This window comes from Tenrec ecaudatus, chromosome 10 (assembly GCF_050624435.1).
Source record: "Tenrec ecaudatus isolate mTenEca1 chromosome 10, mTenEca1.hap1, whole genome shotgun sequence".
Classification (NCBI taxonomy): Eukaryota; Metazoa; Chordata; class Mammalia; order Afrosoricida; family Tenrecidae; genus Tenrec; species Tenrec ecaudatus.
The window spans coordinates 132385213-132411743 of NC_134539.1; the positions used below are offsets into that span (position 1 = coordinate 132385213).

At 50.1% G+C, this 26531-nt stretch overlaps 1 protein-coding gene across 4 annotated transcripts in view; it reads left to right on the top strand.

Annotated features, from left to right (window-relative positions):
* Positions 1 to 21440: 21440 nt before the first annotated feature.
* ZNF652 (zinc finger protein 652) overlaps positions 21441 to 26531 on the top strand; it is a 73205-nt gene continuing 68114 nt past the window's right edge. For 2 of the 4 annotated variants that reach the window (XM_075561667.1, XM_075561668.1), the window contains exons 1-2: positions 21441 to 21763; positions 22146 to 22376. The gene's annotated coding sequence lies outside the window, so the exon portion shown is untranslated. The remainder of the gene's footprint in view (positions 21764 to 22145; positions 22377 to 26531) is intronic. The other 2 variants (XM_075561665.1, XM_075561666.1) reach the window with 1 other exon arrangement.

Genomic DNA, 26531 nt, shown 5'->3' on the forward strand with positions numbered 1-26531 from the left:
TGGTTACGCATCCATTTGTCTTCAGTGATCAAATCAGGGAGGTGAGCACACAATGATATGACTGTTTGTTCTTTGATGCCTGATAGGGTCACGAGATTTCTATCCAACAATGTTACACATTTTGTTTCAATTCATCCATTTCAGTCGCCTCCATGTACCATCGCTTATCTCATTTCCTCCCAATGTGTCCTGTATTCATTCTTCTCTCTTTCCAAACCATAGTCTTGGGGTCCCACCCGTCTCTGTCTGACCAGTAAGCTTGGTCTTTTGCATGATCTTGAGTTCTAGCCCACATTTTTATCCCAAACTACAGAGGACCTTTCAGTGGGATCCTTTCAGTGGGCTCCGGTAGCCTGGCACCATCTAGTTCTTTCCCTTCTCAGGATTGTGGAGCCTGATGTTTGGGTGGTCCGCTGGTCCACTGGGCACCTTGTTCATGATGAAGCTTTAAGGAAACGGAAAACCACCTTGGTTTAATGCTAAACAAAAGCTCCCTGTCAACAAGTCCATTCTAACGCATCGTCACGACAGATGGTTCCCGAGGCCGTCCATCCTTACAGGAGGAGAGAGCCTCATCTCTCTCCTGTGGAGTGGCTGGGGTGTTTGAACTGTCCACCTTTCAATTACCAATCCAAGGCTTAGCTGACAGCGCCACCAGGGCTTCACCAGGAGAGTCTCTCACTCACTGCCATCATAGTGAGTCTGATTCATTGTGACCCTGTGGGTTTCTAAGACTGTACCTCTTTATGGCAGTAGAAAGCCTTGTCTTTCTCCCTGGAAGGAGCTGGTGGTTTCAAACTGCCGACCTTGTGCATAGCAGACCAACGTGTAACCACCACGCCACGAGAGGTGGCTAGGTAGGAATGGAGGGACTCACGTCCCTGAAGAAAGGGTGCAGCCCACAAATGGAAGGGCACCGAATGAGCAGAGGTCATGGTGAGCAGTTGCTTTCACCTGATCGATGGAGTGTGAAGCCGGGGGGGGGGGGGGGGGGTCGGCTAGAAAGGTGTGTGAGAACCAGGTTTTCAACAACTGCCTGCTGGACTTAGGCAGCCCGGATTGATCTTCCGTGAGGCCCAGGGGCTAAAACCAAACCAAACTCAGCCAAGGTTCTACAGGAAGTTGACTGACCCAGCGATGCCTTGGCTCCAGTTTGAGGCGGACCCAGGCAACCTTCCTGGGCCTCACACTGACCAGACATGCAGATGGGTCTGTGGGAAAGAGCTTCAGGGCAGGAAAGGGCCAGGCAGGCAGCTTCTCCGGGACACCTGGAGGAAGCGAGGGTTTTCAGGTAGCAGGGCAGTCTCTCCTGCTGCTGGCTTGGGCCTTGGTGAGCCAAACCTTCCCATGGTGCCTGGGTGGTAGAGGAGCTGGGGGCTGGCCTGCAATTCTTAGGAGCTCCAGTGGGTTGGGCTGGGACGGGTAGAGTGTGGGATCGCAGCAATAAAATGAAGGGAGAGGAGCCTTCGAGTATCCTGGGGTGTGGGGCACGCAGGGCGTGGGGCCCTGCATTCCAGGATGGCTGAGACGCCGCAATGATGATTATCATCATTATTCCTGCTCCGGCTTCTCCGGGCTTTCATCCTGCAGGACCCGGCCTTGCTGGGCCGGCGTCACTAACTAGCAAGGCCTCCTGGGCTGGGGTGGGGCGGGCGGCTCCTGGCTGCAAGGGAACATAATGTGACTGTGGGTTTCTTCCCCAGGGAGGTCAGGCAACTTTCTGAGGTTGAACACCTTCCCTGAAAGCATGGGCCACGCTTCCCGAGGGGGAAACTGAGGCACAAAGCCAGGGAGGGCCTCGGCTGAGTGAGATCCGGTGGCGGAGACCACCTCGCCTGTCCCCTATTCCCCGGCCATGCCTATCCTTCCCCAAGTGGGGCAGATCTTGTCGGCCGGGATGGGAGCCAGAGAAGGTGTGTATTCTAGAAGAGAGAACTGGGTTGGGGCCAGGACAGCAGAGCTGGTACCCTCCTTGCCAGGTGCTGCGGGCATCATGAGGTCAGGCGCCTGGTTTCGCGTCTCTTTGGAAGGTCTTGCCATATGGGCGGGTCTGCCACCAGCCCCCAAGGGAGGGCAATGCCGCAGACGTGCGAAGTGTCCGGCTCGCTGGCATCCTTGGCCAGAGTCAACACCTCAAGATGACAAGCACCCACAGCTTGTAAAGGGATAGGGGAGTCGAGTGTGTGTGTGTGCATGTGTGTGGGTTGTATGAAGGGACTTCAAGGAGTTTGTGGAAGATGGAATTAAAAGATGATGGCTATTTTCCACAAATTCCGTGAAGCCCCCTAGTATGTGTGTTGTGTATATGTTGTTGCATGTGACTGTGCCACGCACGCGCGTGTGTGCTGTCGTTGGTGTGTGGTGTGCACCTTTGAGAACACCAGAATTAAAGAGGCTTGTGAATGAGAATCTGTATCCACACTGGGCTGTGTGGACCGTGTGGACCATAGGACCCCAGAGACCAGGGTCCCACCTGGCTGTAGGCTGAGATGCAGCCTCTGGGTGCCGGAGTCAGCTTCCCTCCCAAGTGCAGGCCGCCCAGAGAGCTGCGATCTTTGGTGACGAATGTCTTCTGGCTCAGGAGAGGAGAGACAACCCCGAAGAGCAGACCGAGGCAGTCAGGGACTCCAAGACGGTTAATGGCACTCTGGTGGTCTCCACAAGCTTTCCCTTCCTTGTCGCCGCCTGGTGCTGGCCAGCCAGCCGAACACCCACTCCTCAAACACCTCCTCAGCAGCTATTGGGTGCAAGGCACTTTGCTTGTGGGTGATGGTAATGCAGAACAGTTTCTCCAAAAAAGACCAGGCTTCTTGGTTGGTTGACACCGGCCTCCGCGGTTGGGTCCCTCCGGAGAGGTCTTCTTCCTTGTCTATTTCTGTCTCTGTGCCCACCACCAACAGAGAGATCCCACTGAGGCGACGCTCAGTCGACGCCTTGCTGGATTGGTTCCTCGACACCCACTCAGCCCAAACACTCAGCCCTCGCCCACGGAAGTTCCCTCCCGAGCTTGCTGCGGCGGTGAGACGTGCTGTTCTTCTGTGGCCCTGCAGCCATCCAGATCCAGCAGCCCTCTCCACGTGCACTACCTCCCTCCTCTTGCCTTCTTCCTTTGGGTACTTGTTGCGTATCAGATACAATGCAGGCTTTTAGGCTACTTTCCAGGGCCCTCCTGCATTTCTCCAGCTCTCCTTATTTCCCAAGGGCGTCCCGCCCCTTGCCGGCTCCCAACAGTTTGTAACAGGGCTCTCCGCAGCTGAGCAAGAATGAAGACCAGTCCCAGGGAAGCGCTTCTGAGCTGAGGGTTGATTTCTTCAAAACCATTTGCTAAAATTTGACACTGGCTCTGCGTTAAGGCCGGACAACATGGTTAATGTGATTGGGATCACGCAATTGCACACCTGAGAAATGTCGAATTGGCAAATGCCGGGCCCTCTAGGTAGATGTACTTAAAAACCATCTGCAAAGCCAAGCTGGAGCACAAACAATAGCGCCCACGTGCAGACCTTAGGGAGTAAGGGCCGGGCCCACTTGATGGCCACTGGTGAAGACTGACTTCGTTTTTATTTGTAATATTGACAAAAGATGTGCTTCTGTCACTGATTTCTCTCTCTCGGAACAGAAAAGGTAGATGATTCAAACACTATATTCACAAAACACTGCTGTGTACCAGACATTAGAACAACCAGGAAGAGACAGCTCCTAACGTAGCAGGGGTAAACCTTAATGATGTCAGTAGACTCCGGTAAGTGGGAAGATGGGTGACAGTCGTGGGATCCCCAGGGAGAGCCTGTGCACGGGCCTTGCCATGACGTCACAGAGATTTTCATTTTCTGGGTTCTTCTCCACGCACAGTGTGACTTCCTGGAGAGGAACAAACGTGTGCCAACTGGGCATTGGCATGGAAAGATCCAAAAGACAACGACCCCCACCTCTTTCTCCCCCAGGAGGGAGTGAGGCCCCTCCTCTCCTGAATTCACAGGAAGTGGACATGGGGACAGGGACAGAATTACGAGCCGAAGAAGGCCATGTTCAAACAAACCTTTCACACTGCAAAGGTCACTGCCGGATTCGACTGTACCGTGGTAGGGGACTTAGGCTCCAACAGCCTTGCCACCTTGCCCGGGTGGAATCCACTGTCCTCTGTTCTCCAGCTCCGTTGCCCATGGCGGGGGGCGGGGGGCATGTGTTTGAGATTCATCCATAAATGCAGGCTCTCACCCTCGTGCAGTTGTTTGATGTTGAGTCGGTGTTTAACCACTATAATTGAGGGAAGAGGGGGAGAAAAACCAAACACCACATCGTCCAACTGTCTAACCAAAAGGAGATCTGACAAATTCCATCCTCCTGTTCCCCTCCTGGCCTCTGTGAAATGGGGAAGGCAGGGGAAGCCGGAAACTGTTCTCCACTTAGAACGTTCCTCCCACCCCCAATTCCCATAAAATTCATACGAGAGAGCTTCAAAACATCTGTGGAAAAATTCAATTATCTTTTAATTTCGTGTTTCTACAAACTCTTTGAAGGCCCTCATATAAGCAAAAGGCCTCTGTCTTTAGCTCTGAGGACACTTGTCCATATGAAAAATTTTAGAGGATGTGATGATCAGGGCAGAGCAGGGGACAGAAGTCTGGGACGTGCACGAGCCCCTCTGTGCTCCCTTGGGGGCCCTTTCTTGAGCGGGGTGGGCTCCCCACTCAGACCTCTGTCACCGGGGACTGACATCCCTGGTCATGGGACTAAAATGAGTCCCAGGACTGCTGGGGGAGGCGGTCCATAGGAAGCAGAGCTACCAACCATGGCTTCTAAGTGTGCCTGATAAAAGTGAATGTGGCCAAGTTCTAAAAAACAAAAGGGCATGAGAGAAAGCAAATGCTTAAAAGTCTATTCTGCTGCAACTTTAAGGGCAAGGGCGTCTCCTAAATCGCTACTTTGAATCTTTTATCTTCCTTTTCTGTCTTCTTAAAAAGATTCCCAGAATCTTGTTGTATCTCAGACAAAAGGATGCCTTTGTCCCTGCTGTGAGTTGCACACGGGAACAGCCTCATACTTCTCTCCCCAGCCTCCAGCCGACCTCTTTCAGGGTAAGCTACAGTCTCCCCTCTTTCTTGACACGTTCCCCATCTAGTCACCATCAGGCGGGGCCCTCCTGTCTCTGAATTCCCATCAATTTCCATTCAACGATGCCCTTGATAGGCTGATACAACGTGTCATACTCTCCAGATGTTTTAGGCACATGAATCTTTTCTGTCCAACCAAGTTGCAAACATGTGGCGGGCAGAGACTCTCCCTGAAACTTTGGAAATCCCCAGAACACTGAGCACAGTGTTGGGTACACAATAGGCCTTTACCGAGACCTTCATTTACCTTTCACTTCTCACTAATCACCAGAGAAGTCATCCTAGAGGAAAAACATTCAGCAATGTAATAGAGGTGAATAAGCCTTTATTTGGGTGGAGTGCGCAGCTTACACAACATCAGAGAATTCCTACTGGGAAGAAACCTATGGATGTGTCCATGGGAGAGCCCTCAGGGTGAGGATGGAGGCTTGGAAAACACACCTTACTCAGTCTCATGAGACTCAATTAGAGGAATGGACTGACTGTCGGGAAACCTTTGCTCAAGATGACACCCAACATGAACGCTCACATTGGAGAGAAACGCTGTGCACCTAAAGAGCGTGGGAAGGCCTCTTCTAAGACCTTCACCAACCAACACCAGAGAACTCACCTGAGGGTAAAGGACAGGCCTAGATCAGCTTAGAGCCCATGGGACGTCAAGGACACATGAGCTCCTGTCTTCCGGAAGCTTGTCCGGTCTACATCCCTTTCCCAATGGAAGACATTGAGGCTTGGAGAGGTAGCATTTGTAGCCCCTGGACACAATTGGGAAATTACAAATCTCTGGTTAGCAACTATTTTTGGGTAGGGGGGGGTCGTAGGGGGTGGGGGAGTTGATACACATTCTTGTCTTCAGTTTCCTTTGCCCCTGACTTAGTCTCCCAGGGCCCCTGCAACAGGAAGACCACCAATGGTTGGCTTTAAGAAACAGAAATTGATTTTCTGAGCTCAGAAGACTAGAAGTTCAAGTTCAGGGCACTGGCTCTAGGGGAAAGGTCTTTCTCTGTTAGGTCTTCACTTGGCATCGATGTCTCGTTTGTGTTTTTGTGTCTGTGTCTAGGCTGCCCTTAATGTTACTTAGAAGTCATTTGGTTGTGGGACATGTTCTACAACGATAGTGCCTTATTTACATGACAAGGAAAATCCTATTTCCAAGCAGGATGATATCCACAGGCATAGGGGTCCGGGTTCCAACACACATTTGGTGGTTGGGTGGGTGGGGTGGGGGGCACAATTTCATCTCCCATGGGAGCAGCAGGCAGGAAGTCTGTAATGCAAATAGCATATTGCTTTGGGCAAATCTGCTGCAAAAGGCCCCTTTAGAGTGTTAAAGAACAAAGATGTCACTGTGAGGGCTAGGGGCCACCGGCCCGTGCCAGGGTGGTTTTTTGACTGACGTGTATGCAGACAAAAGCTGGACAATCTGTTAGACAAGAGATGTGATGCCTGTGGATTATGGTGTTGGTGAAGAATAGTGGATATGCCACGGACTGCCAGAGGAAAGAACAGCTCTGTCTTGGAAGAATTATACGGCAGAGTAGTCCTTAGAAGTGAAGAGGCTGAGACTTCATCACGCATCCTTTGGTCGTGTAGCCAGTCCATACAGAAGGACATCGGCTTGGTCAAGTCGGGTCAGAGAAAAAGAGGAAGCCCCTTGAGGTGCAGTCACTTACTGACTATGGCTCTGCTTGTCATCATTTGTGTGGCTCCCACCAAGTGTCTTTTCCCAGAGGGGTCTGAGTAAGAGAAGGTGGGAGAAAATACTGATAAGCTATATGACTCGGCTGTGAGTGGTTGCTAAGTGGGTTGATGGTGATTGCCATCCTGCCAGGTATAAAATGGGCACTCTCAGGAGCAAGTTGGGGGGCAGGGGCGTGTTTTAGTACCAGCAAGAGCGAAGAGCCAGGAATGGGACTTGTCCTTTGGACCTCCTTGATGTGAACCTCCTTGATCCAGGAGGCAGCTTTGACACCAGAAGAGAGGCAGAGGAGAGGCGGCAGCAGAAGCAAGAGCCAGATCATGAGGCAGCGCGGTGTACTTCCCAGGCCACAGAGAGGGTAAAGCTGAGTGTCTTTGGGCAGGCTCATGGAATGGGGTGCCTACAGGCATGAGGGGAACTAGGCTTGCTGACCCATGGAACCAGAGCTGAGTGCTTTGGGGCTTATGGCAGAGTAGCATGGCCATTGGGAAATTATTGGCAGCCCTAAAAGGGCTTTGTAATATTGCACAACCACTGGGCAGAGGCCAGTGGGTCATGTGACTGAGAGACCAACAACTAGAGAGCGGCCCGATTGCAGGTGCAGATAAGAAGGGAATGTCCCACCTGAATGGTTGTGTGCCGCACGCTCGTATCCTGTGACCTTCCTTAATAAACCCCATGAGCATGAGTATTGCCTGTGCTTTCTATGTGGCTGCCTGCAATGAATTATCAAACGCAATTGAAAAAGGAGAGAGGACTGTGCCCCCAGTCAATTGGTATCAGAATTGTTAGGAACGTTGGACGGCAGGGCATGTTTGACCTCAGGCTCCTAGAAGTTGCCCTTGGGCGGTACTGATGTGGTTGGAGAGGGTCAGACACCACTTCTGTATCTTTTCATCTTTTGACACCCCTCCATGAGGCGGGCGGACCCCGTGGCTGCGACATGGCCTCAGACATGATCGCCACGGTGAGGCTGAAGTGGGGCATCTCAGTCTGTTGTGCACAGGGGGGCTGTGAATGGGAACCCTCGCGGTGGGAACGAACAAGAACAAGAACCAATGGATCCCGGAACAGTCCTCCTTCACCAAGGACAGGAAGAATGAGTCACTGAAACGTGTTATCATTGTAGGAAAGTGGGGGGGGGGGCTACCGACTGGTCAGAGCACACTAGCCATCAGAAAAGGGTGGGCGCTAGTCCCTGGGGGCCCTCATTCAACATGCCAAGGACCCCCGAGGTGCTCAGAGAGTCCAAAACAGAAAAGTGAGGTCCTAGCCCCTCACGTGGCATATAGTCCAGAGAGGAATGGAAAGTCAGTGCTTAAATGCAGTCCATGCAAAGTCCAGCACGGGCACCAGACAAGGAGCCGCGTCTCTGGAGGAAAGAGGAAAGTCTTCACAGCAGAAGCCTTGCTTGAGCTGAGGCGTAAAGGGGAGGAGTTTCCCTGACACACACACCCCTGCCCACCCTGCTTCCTGCCCTGGATGCAAAGCCCAGAGGGTAGATCCGGTAGAGGTGAGGTGAACTCAGCAGTTCAATGCATCCCTGAAACCGAACCCACTGCCACTGGGTCCCTTCAGATTTACGGTGACCCTACATAGAATTTCTGAGACGATAAAGAGCAGACAGCCTCACCTTTCCCTCACAAAGCAACCGGTGGGATTGAACCACCAACTTTGAAGTTAGCAGCCCACTGTCTAACTCATAGCAACATCAGGCTCCCTAACTAGGCCAGTTAGGCTGGGCCAATAACAGAAGGCCCTTGAATGACATGCAGTGTAGTTCAGATTCCCCTCCAAGTTCTAGGAGCTGTGTCTGCTCTGCACGATTAACTTAGTGCCTTAAAAGGGCATGCATGTAGGATCTTCCAGTCCTGGGGCAGATCTCTCAGCACCGTGTCAGCAGGGCTGTGTTCGTAGTGGAGGCTTGAGAAGAGAATCCGTTCTCGGCGGAACGGTTTCCAAGTTCAATGTCCAGAGGCTGACCGCATTCCTTGGCTCGTGACCTCTTTCATCTTCACAGGTAGCAGTCGCATCATTCCGACCTCTGCTTCTACTGTCCCTGCTCCTTGTCTAACGCTGGCCCTCCTGCCTCCCTCTAGGGACCGTGTGTGTACGCTGGACCCACCCACCTGCGATGGTCTCCCCACGTTAGGTAGCCTGCACACGGGTTCTGAGGACTAGGACATGAACTTCTTTAGGGGCCATTACTGGGCCTCCAGTGGGAACCATTGAAGAATGCTGAGCAGGAGAGTGACGTGACTGAGTGGACACGATGGCTGAAAGAGCAGTCTTGTGCTTGGCAGTGCCTTGGAAAGTGAGGCACGGAGTTACCATATGACTGACTCTGCAAACCACTGGCAGATACCGACCCCACAGAACTGAAAGTAGGCACTCGAACAAGTTCAAAGGTACACACATGTTCACCGCAGGCATCACCACAATATCCAAAAGGCGAAACCTGCCCCAATTTTGAGTTATGTCGAAGCGGTGGGTGCACCTCTCCATCAATATCCGAAGTTGTGCTCACTTTAAAACGGTTTCTTTTTAAAAAAATTCTGTGTGGATTTCACCTCAGCAAATTATTAAAGAAAGACAGAAAGGAAGAAAGAGCGGGCTAAGGAGTCAGACTGCCTCGATTCCAGTCCCACGCTACGTGAGCCTCTGTCGTTTCTTTTGATCATTTTATTAGGGCTCATACAACTCTTATCACAGTTCATACATACATCAACTGTGTCAAGCACATCTGTACCTTCGTTGCCCTCATCTTTCTCAAAACATTTGCTCTCCACTTAAGCCCCTGGCATCAGCTCCTCATTTTCCCCCTCCCTCCCTGTTCCCTCCCCTCTCATGAACCCTTGATAATTTATAAATTATTATTTTGTCATATCTTGCACTGTCCGACATCTCCCTTCACCCACTTTTCTGTTGTCCGTCCCCCAGAGAGGAGGTTATATGTAGACCCCTGTGATCAGTTCCCCCTTTCCACTGCACCCTCCCTCCATCCTCCCAGTGTCGCCATTCTCAGCACTGGTCCTGAAGGGATCATCCGTCCTGGATTCCCTGTGTTTCCAGTTCCTATCTGTGCCAGTATGCATCCTCTGGTCCAGCCAGATTTGTAAGGTAGAATTGGGATCATGATAGTCGAGGTGGGGGAGGAGGAGGAAGCATTTAGGAACTAGAGGAAAGTTGTATGTTTCATCATTTCTACACTGCAACCTGACTGGCTCACCTCCTCCCCGTGACCCTTCTGTAAGGGGATGTCCATTGGCCTACAGATGGGCTTTGGGTCCCCACTCCACACTCTTCCTCATTCACAATGATATGATTTTTTGTTCTGACGATGCCTGATACCTGATCCCTTCAAGACCTCATGATATCACAGGCTGGTATGCTTCTTCCATGTGGGCTTTGTTGCTTCTTAGCTAGATGGCCGCTTGTTTACCTGAGCTTTTATCACTTCTTTCTGACTTCCCTACGTGTGACATACAAACAAACAAACATGCTGCCACTCAGTCAATTCCAACTCCCAGCCACCCTATAAGACCGAGCAGAACGGCCCTTCTGGGTTTCCATGGCGAGAAACCTTGATGGGAGCAGAAAGGCCTCGTCTTTCCCACGGGAGCGACTGGTGGTTTCAAACCGCTGACCTTGTGCTCAGCAGTCCACCTCATCACCCCTACTTCACTCAGGCTCCTCGGCACAGGCCGGTCAGGAGCGTCATGTAGAACACTAGCGGAGAGACACTTGAACTAGCGGTGGCGAGGTGGAAAAGCAGTTGGCAGTCAGTCGATTCCAGGTCATTGAAACCCCATGTGTGTCCAGTTGAAACGTGCCTCATGGAGTTCTCAGTAGCTGGGATTTTGTTGTTGTTTATTTGCTTTTTTTTTAATAGCTGGTTTTTGAGAAGTAGATTTCCAGGCCTTCCAAAGTCCTTCTGGGTGAACGTACATCTCCAATTGCAGCAGTTACATAGTCTGTCAGCTTGAGCAAAGGGGCAGAGTTTCGCCTGTGGATCAAGTCACAAAGTTACACTCACCAGGAGGATTCTGGGAACTTCCTCTTTTTCTCCTGAGAAGGGGCCCTCACATGCTCTCTGCTTCACCTTCCTGTTGACAAGCGAGGGGAAGCCACGCTGATGGAGCCAGAGCCCTGGAGCTGGAGGAGCCACGTGGAGACCCACACCCCAGGTTGAGATGCTTCCACCGCCACTGGATCCGCCACCGGGCTGTGATCTTCCTGCATCGTCGCATGTGCTGCGTGCGTCTAAAGAGGGATTTATGGACTTGTATTGGATCTATGGGCTAATATCAGACTTGTGGACTTGACCCGGATGAGGCCAGGATGTTTGCTCAATATGCAATTGCTCTGTTATATAAAGTTTTTTCTTACACACATATGAGTGTCTATGAATTTGTTTCTCTAGTCTACCCAGACTAACACACCAGTATTTTGGCTCGCAGCTGCACACTTGAGTTGTGTACCATCCAGGGACTCCAGAGGGTGGGAAGCACACATCTTGGTGTCCATGATGTGCTGAGGACAGTGGCCAGGTCAGGTGGAAGGCACGCATAGTCAACGCTGCGCAGAGCAGAACCCACTTTCCAGGGAGTCTGTTTTCACAGGACCATCAGCAGGCCACAGAAGGAAGCACCCCGGCACCAGGGGATTGTGGGCACAAAGAAAGCACACAGCCCCTCTGAATGGTACCACACTGCTCAGTGCGGCCCCTCCGCTTCTTTGGATGGCATAAAGAAATGAGTAGAAAAACAAAAACAAATTAAAAAAACTCATCTTCATCAAGTCGATACCCACGCATAGAGACCCCTAAGACAGTGTAGAACTGCCCCTGTGAGTTTCCAAGACTTTAACGGTTCACGGGAGTAGAAAGCCCCCTCTTTCTCCTGAGGAGTGGCTAGTGGCTTCGAACCGCTGACCTTGCAGACCGTAGCCCAAAGTGAAACCACTATGCCACCAAGACTACTCTAAGGAGTAGAAGCCATTTATTCCCATTTTATGGTGGATTCAGGATACAAATAGTATTAACAAGTAGGCAATGCTTCACCTTAGACTTTCCCCCTGAGACGGCTGGAGGAGATCTCGCTTAAACTGCCACAGAGCCCGTGATGCACGTGGCAACTTCTCCCTCCCCATGCATCCAGTGCCACAACGACTGTGCTTCCCAGAGTGCACCTGGTCTGGGTCCCTTGCTTCCCCAGTAGACTTTGGTCATCTTGTCTGTCTCCATCCCTCGGATCAAACTCAGGGAAGTCGCCCAAGTAGAGAAAGAAGACAAGATACAAACCGGAAGCTACCAGTCTTTCTCTCCTTTCTGTTGCTTCTTCAGTAGGAGTGGGGGTGAGGGTTGGCGTGGAGGAGGGTTCCCGGGCCATTCTGCACAGCATTTGCTCAGCCCGGAACCCTCTGCCCGGGGCTTGCGTTTTCACATCAAAGCTATTTCCAGTCTTCTCCATTTGTGTTCTCACGCCCTTGAACATCATGTCAGAGAACATGTTTGTTCAGCCCGGATTGTCGGCGTCCTTGTCCTCGGTGTTAGGTGCTCTTGAGTCAGTTCTGACCCACAGCGACCCTACACACAGTAGAAGAAAGCTCTGCCCAGTCCTACGCCACCCTCACAATTGTCCTTATGTTTGAACCCGTTGCTGCAGCCATTGTGCCATCCATGGGTCAAGAGGCTTCCTCTTTCCCCTGCCCCTCCCCTTTCGTAAACATGAGTTCCTTCTCCAGGGGCTGGTCTCCCCTGATAACACGCCCCAAGTATGTGAGATGCAGTCTTCCCATCCTTGCCTCTCAGGAGCCTCCTGGTTGAACTTCTTCCAAGGTAGATCTGTTTGGGACACTCTTGGCAGTCCCTGGTGTCGGTGTCGGTGTTGGTGAAGAAGCCGATATTCTTCACCAACACCATCGTTCAAACAGCTCAGCTGTCCTTCAGACTTCCGTATTGAATGCCCAGCTTTCACGTGCACAGGAGGTGGTAGAACATACCCTGGCTTGGGTCAGGCACGCTCAGTCCTCAAAGTAACATCCTCGCTTTCAAACACTCTAAAGGGGTCTCGCGCAGTAGCAATGCTGCCGCCTCCACGAGCATTCATTGTGGATCCAAGCAAGACGAAATCCTTGCTACTTTCAACCTTTTCTCCGTTTATGATGATGTTCCTAATTGGCCCAGTGGTGAGGGTTTGGGCTTTCTTTTCTTTACCTTGCGTTGTCATCCATATTGAGGGCTGCTGTCCCCGATCTTGATTCGCAAGCGCTTCAAATCCTCCCTTTCAGCAAGCAAGCTTATGTCCTCTGTCCCTCACGGGTATGGAGGGCTCCTCGCCATAAAGAAAACAAACAAGACCCTCACTCCTGGACCAAGAAGCAGCATCATGAGAAACAGAGAACTGTGGGCATTATGAAGGATTCCATTTTTTCTTGGACCAACGATCAACGCCCATAGAAGCAGCATGCAAGAAGCCACACCACCTTTTGCACCGGGCAGATGGACAGCAAAAGACCTCCTTTACAAACTCAAAAAGCCAAGATGTCACTTTGATGACTAAGGTGTGCCTGGACCAAGCCCAGTGCTTTGCAGTCACCTCATATGCTTGCAGTGGCTGGACAGTGGGATAGGGAGATGGAGGAGCGGAGGCGTTTGAATTATACTGCTAGCAAGGAATATCGAACACACGGTAGACTGTCAGAAGAACAAACAAGTCAGTCGTGAAGGACGTACAGTCAGGATGCTTCTTAGGGGCCCGAAAGGCGAGACGCATCTCATAGACTTGGGCCGTGTTCTAGGAGGGCCCAGTCCCAGGAGGAGGCTATCAGGATCATTAAAGTCAAGGAAGACCGTCAAAGAGACAGGTGGGCACAGTACAGCCGCTGTGGGATGGCTTGGGGCCAGGCACCATTTTCCGTTCTGTTGTACATCAGGGCATTATGAGTCAAAGCTGGCCCAACTAACAACAAATAAATGCAAACGATTATAACGGTTTATGAAGCCCTTAAGGGGCCTGGATTTTCGCTCTCTGTAAATGAAGCAACCTGCCCAGGCCGTGGCAGCCGGCCTAGGGACTGGCTAGGGAACTGCGTGCCAGGTAGGTTCAGGTGCACAGATTGCCCACACCACCATTTACTGGGTAAAAAATGGTGGCCCCCAGGGGTTAGGGGAATTAATGACTTAATGTCTACAAAGCTCTAGAAACAACTCGCTCCAGATAAGGTCTCATTATCGTTAATTGTTATTATTATTGTTATTAACCCAACTCCTATGAAAAGCTGCCCTTGCTTTGTTAATGACCTCAGGTCAGGGGTTTAATGACTACCTGCTCTTAATTCCTAGGCCTCAGGCACCATGTTCCGCCCCCACCTTCGGGCTCCACCTCCCAGGAGCTCCGCCCACAGGGTCCCCTCCACCCCAGATCTTCCTGTTCCCTTAGCAGAGAGGCTTCTTGTTCTTCACTCCTGCCAACGATCTGATCCCTCTCTCGTCCACCCCCAACTCCCCTCTGTATTCTCCCGGGTACCTCCTTTGGGCCTCTCTTCCCTTTTCTGATTTGTCCCAGTCCCCTTGCTCCCGCCCATTTCTCTTTTGCGCTCAGAGTAAAACCCTTTGGTGAAAGCTCAGCTAGCTCTCCTGAACCCTCCCTCCTCCAGCTGGACTTCCTGTGCCCTCGTCTGCCTCTCCCCTCTCCCTCATCCCACCTCAGTGAGAACTGTTGGGGATTGGTCCTCAGGTGGGGAGGCCGGTTGGGTGGGTTGGATGGTTTAGGGTTACGGAGGTTGGCACTAAGTCACAGCCCCGTGAAACTGCCTTCTTTAATGAATTAATTCCATTTTTTAAAACATCTCTTCCATTGGACCTCCGGGGCATATATCATGTCAATACAGACAACAATTAAGTGTGCCTTGAATTCTTTAAAGCCTGAAACACCAACTCTGCCTAACTGCCATGGGTCAGGGCCTGGAGCAGGACCCCTAGCGGAGGAAGCTTGGAGATGCTACTGCGGTCCTGAGCCTTGGCTGCACAAACTCCCTGCCCCATGGGCTGCTTACAACCCTCAGGTGGGTTGGTGACCTGGCAATTCTGGGAGAGCACCAATTTCCCTCCCAATTCAAAAGTCCACCTGGGTATGGGCCTCACTGGCTACCTTGCAGTGGCCAGACTTTGCTTCACGTCCTTTGGGCGCATTGTCAGGAGAGAGCCGTCCCTGGAGAAGGACGCCATGCTTAGTAAAGTAGCGGGCCAGCGAGAAACAGGAAGACCACTTGGCGTGACCCTGTGGCTGTATCGATGGACTCAAACACAAGACCAATTGTGAGGTTGGCCCAGGGCCGGGCACCGTTTGGTAACTTTGAGTTGGACCTTAACAACAACTGGCATCCTTGCATGGATCAAGGTGACCCTCACACCTGCTAGCAATAGGACAGGTGCTGATTTCTTTGTCCAGCAGCAAAGCCAGTTGCTATGGAGTCGAGCCCAACATCTGGTGACCCCATGTATGTAAGAGCAGAACGATGCTTCCGTTTGGGGTGGCTTACTTCGGGCTTTTGGAAGCAGACCAGCGGGCCTTTCTTCTGAAGCACGCCGGGGCAGAGTGAGAGTTAGGAGCTAAGTGCGTTATGGTCCACAAGTAAAGATGGCCATCTGGGTCTGACCAATGCTTTCCCAGTGGGGGGGTGGGGGGGTGGAGAGGTCGAGGTAGGGAAATGGCTGAAGATGCGCCTTGAGGGCAGAGGTGATCTCTTAATGTTTCTCGATGCCCACTCGCTGCCCCATTTGTTGCTGCTCAGGGCATGTTGACACGGAGGGCAAGAGTCTACAATGCACTTACAAATATTTTTCTATGTGCCAAGCGGACAGAGATTGGGAAATGAGTGATTCCACACTTTGGCCATCATAGCATTGCCCTTACTACCCAACTGGAAGCAAAAGGGGGGTCCGACCCGACATTCGTAGGCTAAACATGCTTTTCCTTATCTACTTAGGTGAGCTGACGCTGAGACACTTTGTCCTCTTGTGTTTGCCTGAATTGTGCTGTCCATTTGTGAGTCCAAACTTCCAGAGGGCAGAGACCACATCTGCTCAATTTGCTTTGCATGGTGTCCAGCAAAGGGCTATGGTACGGTGTGACCAAGAAACCCTGGACTTGGACCCTGGAGGCTTCGGGTTTGGTTCTGGCTGTGTGGCTCTTCAATTCGGACCTAATCCTCTGCCCACCCTAATCCTCGTTGTTTAAAAACAAAACAACTCAGGAATAACACTTTCTGTCCTTCCGACCTCTCAAGGTTGAAAGAAGGGCTAAGTGAAGAAAACTCAAAAGACAGATTTCCAGAAATTGCCACATCCCGTTTGTAAAGCAAATGATCACATGCATTTTGATGATCAGAAACCCGGAAGGATCAAACTCCGAACTCTTGGTATGCTTCAGATGAGAAACATCTACTGAGACCGCAGCAGCAGGCACTGACTGACTGTGAGCCGTATGCTGGTCCCAGGCCAGGCTGTCAGGACAGTAGTGGGGCAGGGAGCAGTGGTTACAACAAACTGACCATGCAGGTCTTCCTGCAAGCACCCTCAGACCAGACAGCTCTGCACCCCCATCGACGGCCCTTTGTGCACCTTCTCCTTTCTACCAGAGGGCCCCCTAAGCCAAAGGCCATGAGGGGATGTGGGACAGGCACCTTCACTCGGTGTTCCCTCACTTCCTACCACCCTCCCTCAAATTCTAGTGACTTAGGGAAGAGTGGAACCAAAAGAGAATGGAGTTTCCCCACAAATGTCTTGAAGCGCTCTCATCTGAGAAAAAGCAAACAAACAAACACACAAAAAGCGGGGGGGGGGTGTGTGTTGGGGGGAGCAGGATCGCTATCTATGCTGTGAAAGGAAGGTGAGAATTGGATAGTCCTCAGGAATGGAATGGAATTACAAAGTTCTAATGATCATGCTCTAGAGTAAATCCTAGGTTTGAGAGCTCAAGCACACTAGAAGTCACAGACTCTCTCCCTTGTACAAAGCCTCGACGAGGAAATGGCTAGAAGCAGAGCCCCCAGTGCTAGCCTAGATGTCCCCGACCAGGGCCCTGCCTCTGTGGGACTGGGAATACCAGTGACCAGGGGCCATGACCACTGCCCTTATGGAAGGACAGGCGCTAAGCGCAGGGATTACATCTGGAGAATTTAAGGAGTGAGAAAATGCAGTGAGCTGGGAGATTGGACCAGGCCATCCAGTTCAGCTTATAGAAACCAGAGAGCTCCAGTGCCATTTCAAATAAAGGCATACAGGTTTGGTTTTGTATTTTACTAGTTTTATTTGCACTTTATCCAAATGCCGTACAACGTAATAATTCAATCATATCAAGAGGGGTTGTACAATTGTCACCATACTCAATTCTAGAACATTTTCTTCTTCCTTGGAGTCATGGTCATTAATGTCATTGCTATTTTTTCCTAATTGTGACACAACATACATAACAGGATATTCTCCAATCCCACAGCTTTTACTTGTATATTTCAGTGCCACTGATTATACTCTTCATGTTGTACCACCATTGATGTCCTTTTCCAAATTATTCAACCACCATTGACACAAACCCAGTGCCCCCTAGGCATCAACCTTTCCCCTTCATCTAGCATAGCATAGCCATTGGTCATTTGGTTTTTCTTCTTCCATGGTTTCTTGATGTCGTATTTACATAGCATGCACTCCCATAGTTAAATAGCTTTTAAAGTGAGTTGTATATACATAATCCCTATCAGATCTAGTGCTCCCTTCCCCCACCTGCATTCCCTGTTTGCTCCCCAAATCCTCTCACCCTCCTTTCCTCCCACCCCCGACCCCCACAACCCCTAGAAACCCATCAGTTATGATCTTTATGCATCTACTCTTTCTGTGCTTCACAAATGGAAGGTTTGTAAGAACTCTCAAAGTGCATAGATATGTTGAAATGAAAATTTAATGAGGAAAATAGGCTCTCAAAAGATCATTGTTATTTTTGTTAGGTGCGGTCAAGTGCACGACAGAACACAGCACGGCCTGGTCTTGAGCCATCCTCACCATTGTCATGTTGAGCCCTCGTCTGCAGCCATCGTGTCAACCATCTCCTGGAGTGTCTTCCTCTGTTTCCACTGCTTGGCCGAACTCGCCATCCTTCTCCAGGGGCTGGGTTTTCTTGATAGTGCCATCCTCAGACCCAAGGAGCAGTCTGGCTGGACTTCTTGATTTACTTACCGTATATACTCATGTATAAGCTGAGTTTTTCAGCATGGAAAATGTGCTGAAAAACTGGGGTTTGGCTTATACATGGGTCAGTCGTACCCCAGCGAGGACAGTGTCTATGATGACCTCACACCAGCTGAATCTGTGCATTGGAGTACAGATGATGATGAGGAATCCAGTTTTGAAGGATTTTAACTCTCTACATTTTAGCTTGGTTGCTGATTGAGCTCAGGGAATCATACTCTTAAGGTATCATTGTTGATACCTTATTGTTTTTGTTGAACCTGTTTTCCACTTACTGTGCTGGTTTACTAATGTTAAATGACTTGTTGTCCTTTTGTTTTTTATTTAAAATAAATATTTAAATACTTTACCCCACCGATGTCTCAATTTTTAGTAATTTTATTTTCATTTGTTTTGATTATTGAAACTCACCAATAGCTTCTGCATTTTCCACCTTAGGCTTATACTCGAGTCAATCAGTTTTTCTGGTTTCTCAGGTAATAATTAGGTACCACGGCTTATACTCGGGTCGGCTTATATTCGAGCATGCACGGTATTTATTTTTTCTGGCTGGGCTTCTGAGGCAGATGTATTGGTTCTTTTGGCAGTCCATGGTACCATCATTATCCTTCCCCAGCACCATCCTTCAAAAGCACCTCTTCGTCTGTGGTCTTCCTTAGTCATTGTTCAACTTTCCCATGAACATGAGACATTTTAAAATACCGTGACTTGGCTCAGGCGCACCTTAGTCCTCAAAGTGACATCCTTGCTCTCCCACACTCTGAAGAGGAATTATGCAGATTTTCCCAATGTGCACCCCAAATTCCTATCATTTGACTTCTTGACTGCTGCTTCCTTGAGCATTGATTGAGGATCCCAGCAAGATGAAATCCTTGACCACTTCAATCTCCTCTACAGGTAAGCATGGTATTATCTATTTGGTCCAGTTGTGAGGATTTGAGTTTTCTTTACATTAGCCCCGATGCATACTGGAGTCTGCAGTCATTGATCTTCATCAGCATATGCTTCAAGTCCTCTTTACTTTCAGCAAGCACAGGTGTATCATCTACATATCACAAGTTATTTTCTTTTTAATGATTTCATTGGGGGCTCATACAACTCTTGTCACAATCCATACATCCATCCATTGTGTCAAGCACATTTGTACATTTGTTGCCTTCATCATTCTCAAAACCTTTGCTTTAAGACTTTCTCTAATCCCGATGCTGTGTTCTTCTTCATAGACTCCAGCTTCTCATATTATCTGCTCAGCATGCAGACTGAGTAAGTATGGTGAAAGGATGCAACCCTCACGCACACCTTTCCTGATTTTAAACCATTCCGTATTTCCTTATTCTATTGGAAAGTCTGCCTCTTGGTTCATGTACAGGTTCTACATGAGCACAATGAAGTGTTCTGGAATTCCCTTTCTCAGAAAATAATTGAATTTATCAAGCACACATACTCTGAGCATTGTGCTCTTTTAAGGAATTACTATGGGAGATCAAATAGAAAAAGGCAACTTGAAAGCCTGGCTGGGAAGCTTAGGGCATTAGATAATGATAAGGAAAAAATAGGGAGAAGGTTAGCTCCCCCCCAAAAAAACAAAGGTAGGCCAACCAAAAGAATGTAATGAGTATCACTAAATTGGACATGGAGCAAGTGGTGAAGTAGTATATCATTGGCTATATATACTCTTAAAAAAATGAAAACTTCTGTTAGTCTCTACCTATCACCTTAATGGAGATGTTCGTGAAGAACCCAACAACAGAAAGACAGAAGCCTAATGCCCTGACAGTCAAGTCCCAGTTGGTCAGATGTGGGGGCTACTTATTGCTTCCCAGGCCACTGTCAGCATGAACAAGGGGGACACTGAGACCAACAGAGCAGGTGCCCTCTTCTTATGATCTGCCCAGCGATCAAGTGGCTGCAATCTCCTCCATTTGATAGGGAAGAGTTCACAAAAGAGCTGGAGGAATTGGGAGCTCCAGAGAGGGAAGAGTAGGCCCAAGACCCAAGTCATTTCCAAAGCAAAAGTCAAAGGCTCCAAACACCTAAAGGCATGTCTCAGGTTCCTGGAGGGAGAAAGAAGAATCAGCAAATAAATGAGGTGCCGGCATAGAACTGAATATTAGACATTCTTCAGCCTACGCCAAAAGGCCTCTGGTTTTACCCCACAGGAATCTATGACACTTTTCCAGAATGGGCCTGCCAAACCCTCTAAAGGAATAATAGCACACGAAGTCAGGAAAACTGGATCCTGTTCTGGCTCTATTGTTTACTTGGCAAAGTGACTTCGGCCAAACCATTCAACTTTCCTGGGCCTGAATTTCCTCCGTTGGGAATAACACCTGTCCTGCCTGCCTTGCAGACTTATTGGGGGAGCTGATGAGATCATGGACATATCTACTCTGAAAAATCCTTAAAACCCAATCATGTTGAGTTGATTCCAACTCACAGCAGCCTTATGGGACAGAGACTTGCTCCATAGGTGGCCAGGCTGTAAATCTTTAGGGAAGTGGACTGCCACATCTTAAGCACGCTGCCAATTTTTGTCAACTAATGGTACCATTCATTATATTAGCGATTAATAACTAATTAGTCATGATGTTGTAATACTTAAGAGTTGTCTTCCTTTCTTGAAGCCCACACACACCCAACTCCTATTGCGGGTCACGGGACAAAGGCGTTTCTAAATTGTACTGTGTTTCTGACCACCTTGGCAAACTCGTAATTGCTCCAGTTTTTATTAGCGGCCTCATTCAGTAGAGGCATGACTACTGGTGTCAGAATTTTGACTCCATCATTGCTGTCCACTGCCTTCCAGTAAAAAGGCTAGCTGCCAATTATTTTTTCCACTCTCAAACCAAAGGCTTTCACACGCAAAGCTCCTTTCGCCCACTTTTCTAGTTTCACCCTGTATTTTACTTTACCGTTCCTCGATCCCCCCATGTTCTGTGACATCCCACACCCCTAGCCCAGGGCTCCCTCCCACCCTAACATTCTGGCTTCCTTTCAGCAACCACGCCCCCGCCACCACCACCCCCACCCAGCGGGGAGCGGCGCGCATGCGCAGCCCACGCTTTTACCTGGGCACTCGGGAGTGGGCGGAGTAGGAGAGGGCGGGGGTGGAGCAGGGAGCCGGCGGTTAACTGGGCGGCGGAGCGCTCACAATGTGGCAGGAGGGGAGAAAAGGTGCGCCAGGGCCAGCCCCGAGGGGCCGCGCATGCGCGCCGCCGCTTCCAGCGGCCGGGATGCCAGGGCGGCGGGGAGGGGGGGTGCCGGAGGGGGGGATGTGACGGGCGGAGGGAGGTGTCGGGATCCCTGTTGGGCGGGGGGGCCGGCGAGGGCAGGGCCCGCGGGCGCGCGCTCCCGCCGCCGCTCGTCCTCCCTCCCTCCCTGCCCCCCTCTCGGCACACACAGCCCCACACGCACACCCCCTCCCCTTGCCTCCCTCCCCGCGCGCCGCCCGCCCGCCCCGCCGGCCCCGCTCGCCCTCGCGCGCTCGGAAGGGAGTCGCGAGACGTCGGAGCGGCGGCCACGTAGCGCTGCGGCGGCGGCCGAGGCCGGGTCTGAGGAGCGGCCCTGAGGACGGACGTTGGGCGGGGGGAGGGGCCGGCCCGGCCGGCGGTTGTGACTCGAGCGCCGCGGCTACAGGCCCCCCGCCGCAGGGATGGACCGCCGAGGCGGCGGTCGGGGCGGCGGCGGCGGCGGCGGCCGGCCCGGGTGAGTAGGGGCCCCTGTCCCCCACGCCCCCCACACGCACACGCCACAGTCGCGGCTTCGTCCCGGGCAGCAGCCCGTCCTCGCCGCCGCCCGCCGGGCCGGGCTGCCTCTGGGGGCCCGGGGAACCTTTCGCCGAGGCAGCTCCGCGCACTAGGCCGGAGCAGCCCCGCGCCAGGCGAGGGGAGGCCCCGGGTCTGGCCCCGAGATTGGGCCCTGTTGCCCGCGCCCTCCGGGCCCCCGAGCCGGGCTCCAGGGTAGCCGCGAGTCCACTTGCCCGAGGCCTGAGGGGAGGCCGGGGTTGCCCGGAGCAGCGGCCCCGGGGGTGGGGGGTGGGGTGGTTCGCAGCGGTCCCCGCGGCGGCGAGCATTTCCCTGCCCTGCAGCTGGTGCCTCGCACCCGCCACCTCCCCCGCCCTGCGGTTGCACCCAAACCTCCAACCCCCCGGGAGGATTGTGCCGCCCCGAGAGGACGTGCAGCTAGTGTTCGCCCACCGCCAGCAGCAGCCCAGCCAGCGCTCACCCCACTGGGTAACGCAGCCCTCTCTCCACCCCCACCGCCGCCTCCCCTCCAATCACGCTCAGCTTGAAGATTCCGAGATCGGAGCTCCGCGAAGGTAGTGGCACCCCCGCACGGCTTCCCAGGACACGTTCATTGTCGAGGGGTGCCCCCTGTAGCATTGATCCGTGCCCCTGCCTCCCCTTAGGAAGGCTGTCTTCCCGATTTAAGATCCCAGATGTCGTTCTTTGGAGCTGGCCAGTCCTTGATGACATGTAAGAACAGCCCCCCTCCCCAACATACACACACTCGTTCTAACTGATGCAGAGCAGTCCCTGTTATCCGGAATCCATTGTCAAGAATGGCGAGTGCTAATCCAATAAATGGCATTTTGCCTTGGGAGAAGGTTGCTTTCCATGGCTGCGTTCTTAGGATATTCCTGAGTGGGTCTGGCTTTGATCCCCGCCCCTCCATTGGTCCCACGTTCAAACATCTCCCATGGAGTCCCCGAGGTAACTGATGGGCTTTCCTCCCAGTCAATCTGGATACATGCGATGTGTGGGGATTTCTCGATTTTGACATAAAATTTAAAATCCACGTTAAGGTATAGTGAATAGATAAGGCAATGTTTAGGAAAGCATATTTATGTTTTTTACCCGGGAACATCTCCAGGCCCATGACAACAACACACGTGTGCTTAGGGAGGCCACTGTTGTTGGGATTTTGTGTGTGTGTGTGTGTGTGTGTGTACGGGCCTGTGCGTGCGTGCGTTGCATGCAGGTGATGCACAGCTCCCGTGTGAGTGGTGAGCTGCGCACGGTTGTCGGCCTGGCAGCTCAGCTCTGGGTGTCAGGACTGTACACATGCATTCAGACAGATGGTTACCGTTGCTAATTATTGTGTTTGTGGTATTCACTGCTACGTTGTAGTGATTCCAGAAATGCCAAGTTCCGTGGTTCTTAACCTTCTTTAGGAGTCCTGGGAATCGTGTGGGACCCCGTCTCAGGGAAATAGACACAGCTTTATATGCAGTTCCAGTCATTTTGGACCTGGGCTGGGACCTCAGATTAAAATGTGTGTTATGCAGAAGTGAAAGGAACTTGGGTTTGGTTTGTCTTGAAGGGTTGATATTACACTTTGTCTGGTCCTTACCAATCTCCAGTGAAGTAGATAATGTATCTAGCCTCGTGTGTTGTTCCTTGAGAACAGCGAGTATTTGGAAGGTACCATTTACCTTTGTGTTTAAAGAAAAAGAAGAAACCAACAGGTTTACATGAGCATCTCTCAGAGAGTGGAAGGTAGCGTCAAAATCGTTTGCTTCAGTTTGGCCAGTTGATAATGTATGCACTTTGCATTGGGTTCTAACACAGACACTGGACATTTCAACTGTAAAGGACGTGGTGTGTTTTACAGTGCCTACAAGAGATGGTTGTGTGTTCGGATTGATCTGATGTCCTGAAAGAAGGCTCTGTCATTCCTGTAGTCGAGCCTCAGTTTCCCCCGTTATTAGCTATGATTTTGTGTCTTTAATAAGGTTGCCTTTGCCATCAAAACCGTCTTATTTTTAAGATGTTGTTTTAATGAAAATGTTTTCACTGTAGTTCAGGAACTCAGGTGCCACATTTAGAATCTTGAACAGGAATGCACACTGCCACTTTACCAGTAAGCAGGGTTATTTTAGTTTAAATTACATTCTACTCAGGATCTGTGTTTTGGTAGTATTTGAGCTGAGCTATTTTTTCCAGCTTGTGTTAATATTGTAACGAACAATGACATTAAAAACCACATTTTCTTTCTCTCTAGCAACTTAAAATTCTGACAATATTTTTCACTTAAAGATTCTTTAAAAAAAAGAATCCTTTAAGCCTTCACTTTAAAATATTGGGGGGCTCTGAGAGGCTAATTCATCATATTAAACAGCTCTTTGAAAGGCAGAGGAGCTGGGAATCTTACATAGAACCTGTTCTGCACACCTGAAGAATAGTATTTATTCTAATAATTATGCAATGCACCCTATGAAGTCCAAAGGCATGCTGAGGTTGCAAATACTGCATTTTAAAAATCCTCTAATAAGCATACTTGAAGTGGCTGCTATTACAGGTTATGTTTTCTGTTCATGTCATACCTGAAGTTTTACTGTCGGAAATTATTTGCCCATCCTAAACCCCAAACCATTTCAAAGTAACAAATATGTTACTCTTTGTCGGTGTAGTATAGCGATAGACCATTAAACTCTCAGGGGACAGTGTGCTTCCCTGGTTTATTTTTTTACAGAACCTCTTCTAACCAGTCACCTAGTTAAACACCCACACACCACAGCGCATCTGGTTGTATAACATATATGGCTGTGAGCACAGCGCTCCTGCCAGATTCTGCACTTGGAAGCTGGAGAACAATTGCAGAGCCGCGAAGCGCTCCAGGAGCCGTCACGCCAGCAGCTCACTCTCGTGAACACAAACAGTTTGCTTGAGTTTCTTCAGACACCCTTCCCTTAGGAGGTTTCAGCTCTGCAGCTCGTACTCAAGGGAAACCGCACCTGCTTTCTGCACCCCTGGCCTCAAGATCTGATCCGTGACAACCCTGAGCCGCTTCCATTTCTGCTCTTAAGTATGGGAAGTAATCTTGTAGTGTGGTAAGAAAATACTTTTTCAGGTGGGTAGGGGAAAAAAAGTTGATTAGTAATGCCAGTGATGTGATTGTGTTTTTGAATGTCTGAAGCCTGCTGAAGAAGTAAACTGCAATGTGATCTATTCCTTTTTGTAAATCGCTCTTTTCTCAAGGGTTTAAATAATTTTGCCACAAATGTGAGTATATGCTCAGGTTTCATTTCCCTTGTTCTAAAAAGTCAGTTGAGAGAGACAGCAAAAGACCCAAACAGCAACGTGGATTCTCTTGGATCTGGAGCCCTTGCCTTGGGAACTAGTTATTCTAGGAGGTGGCAGCATTTCCTCGGGGAACTCTGGGTCTTCGAGGACAGTTGTAGGTATGGCATTCTCAGCTGTTGGCATACTTTGAGACTGCACTTGAATTTACTTTGATAGTGGTGAATTGGTATTGCAGTTAGTGATCTTAGCTGAAGGAGGAAGGAGGATCAGGGAGAGAGACAAATCTTTGGAGCCAGACAGAGCAAGGTTCGAATACCAGCACCACTCTTAGCTGGATTTATAGTGCTGGGCAAGGCGCCTTGACCTGTCTGGCCGTTTTCTCATCAGCAGAATGGGATTTGTTAGGAGAATTAGAGCTAGTGTGTGCAGGCCCAGCGCAGTTCCTGACACATGTACATGTCAGGGACTCCATACATGATTAGGGCACAATTAGCTGATGATAAGATTTCTAGGTCTGGAGTTGCAATGTGCATATTTTCATTTGTGCCGATTTGGTGGGAAACAAACTGCATAAATTTGACTTGGAGCATAAACTGAGCCTTGCAGGTGCGTGGTGGTTTATGGGAACCTTGATTTGTTGCTCAGTGGCTGGCTGAATTTGGTGGCGAGAATAAAATTTGGTCCCAGATACTACAGTGTAACCCACAGTGTGTGTTTGGTTGAAGGGGATTCAGAGCCTGTGTGGTGAAAGGTTGTTTTTAGGACAATCACTTATCTCAGTGCTTTCTGTACCCGCAGTTGAATCACAGGCAAAGCCTCATGTAAAATTCCATGGTTAATGCGAGTCAATCAGTGCTTGGTACAATCAGTGGATCCACCAGATGCTTGTTTTACTTCATCTGTTCATTTATATAGGCTACCTTTGATTTTTAAAAATACTTAAGGACATTTTCACTTGAAGAATTTGCCTTACTTTTCTGAGATTTTACTCATAAACTGTTATTAGAGCTGTAGGTTTGAGCGCCTTAGCATTTTTACTTGGCTGGGAAAGGAAACTCTGATCCCTTTACTTATTCCATTTAATCAGGTCTCCAATTGAAGCCTATAGATTGTGTGTGTAGTTCCTTTACCAGTCATTTAGCCCAAGAGACGGTTTTATGGCTAGCAAAAACTACCTTTCTCCTTTTCTAGACATAGTTTTTATGAGATTGGTTACTTTGAAAAGCAGATTCAGGGGCATACATGCAGTTTTATTCTAGACATAAGCTTTAAAAATAGGATTTTAGGCTTATTCTAGAACTAAATTATTTGTCATTCTTGCCAGAGTATCATTGTGATAAATCTGTGAGCCCACAAGAGTTATCTAGAGACGTTTCAGATAAGGTAGACCTATCAGTAATTCATTAGGATTTACCTCTGGAGAATCTGCTTATCTTTATTTTTTATTG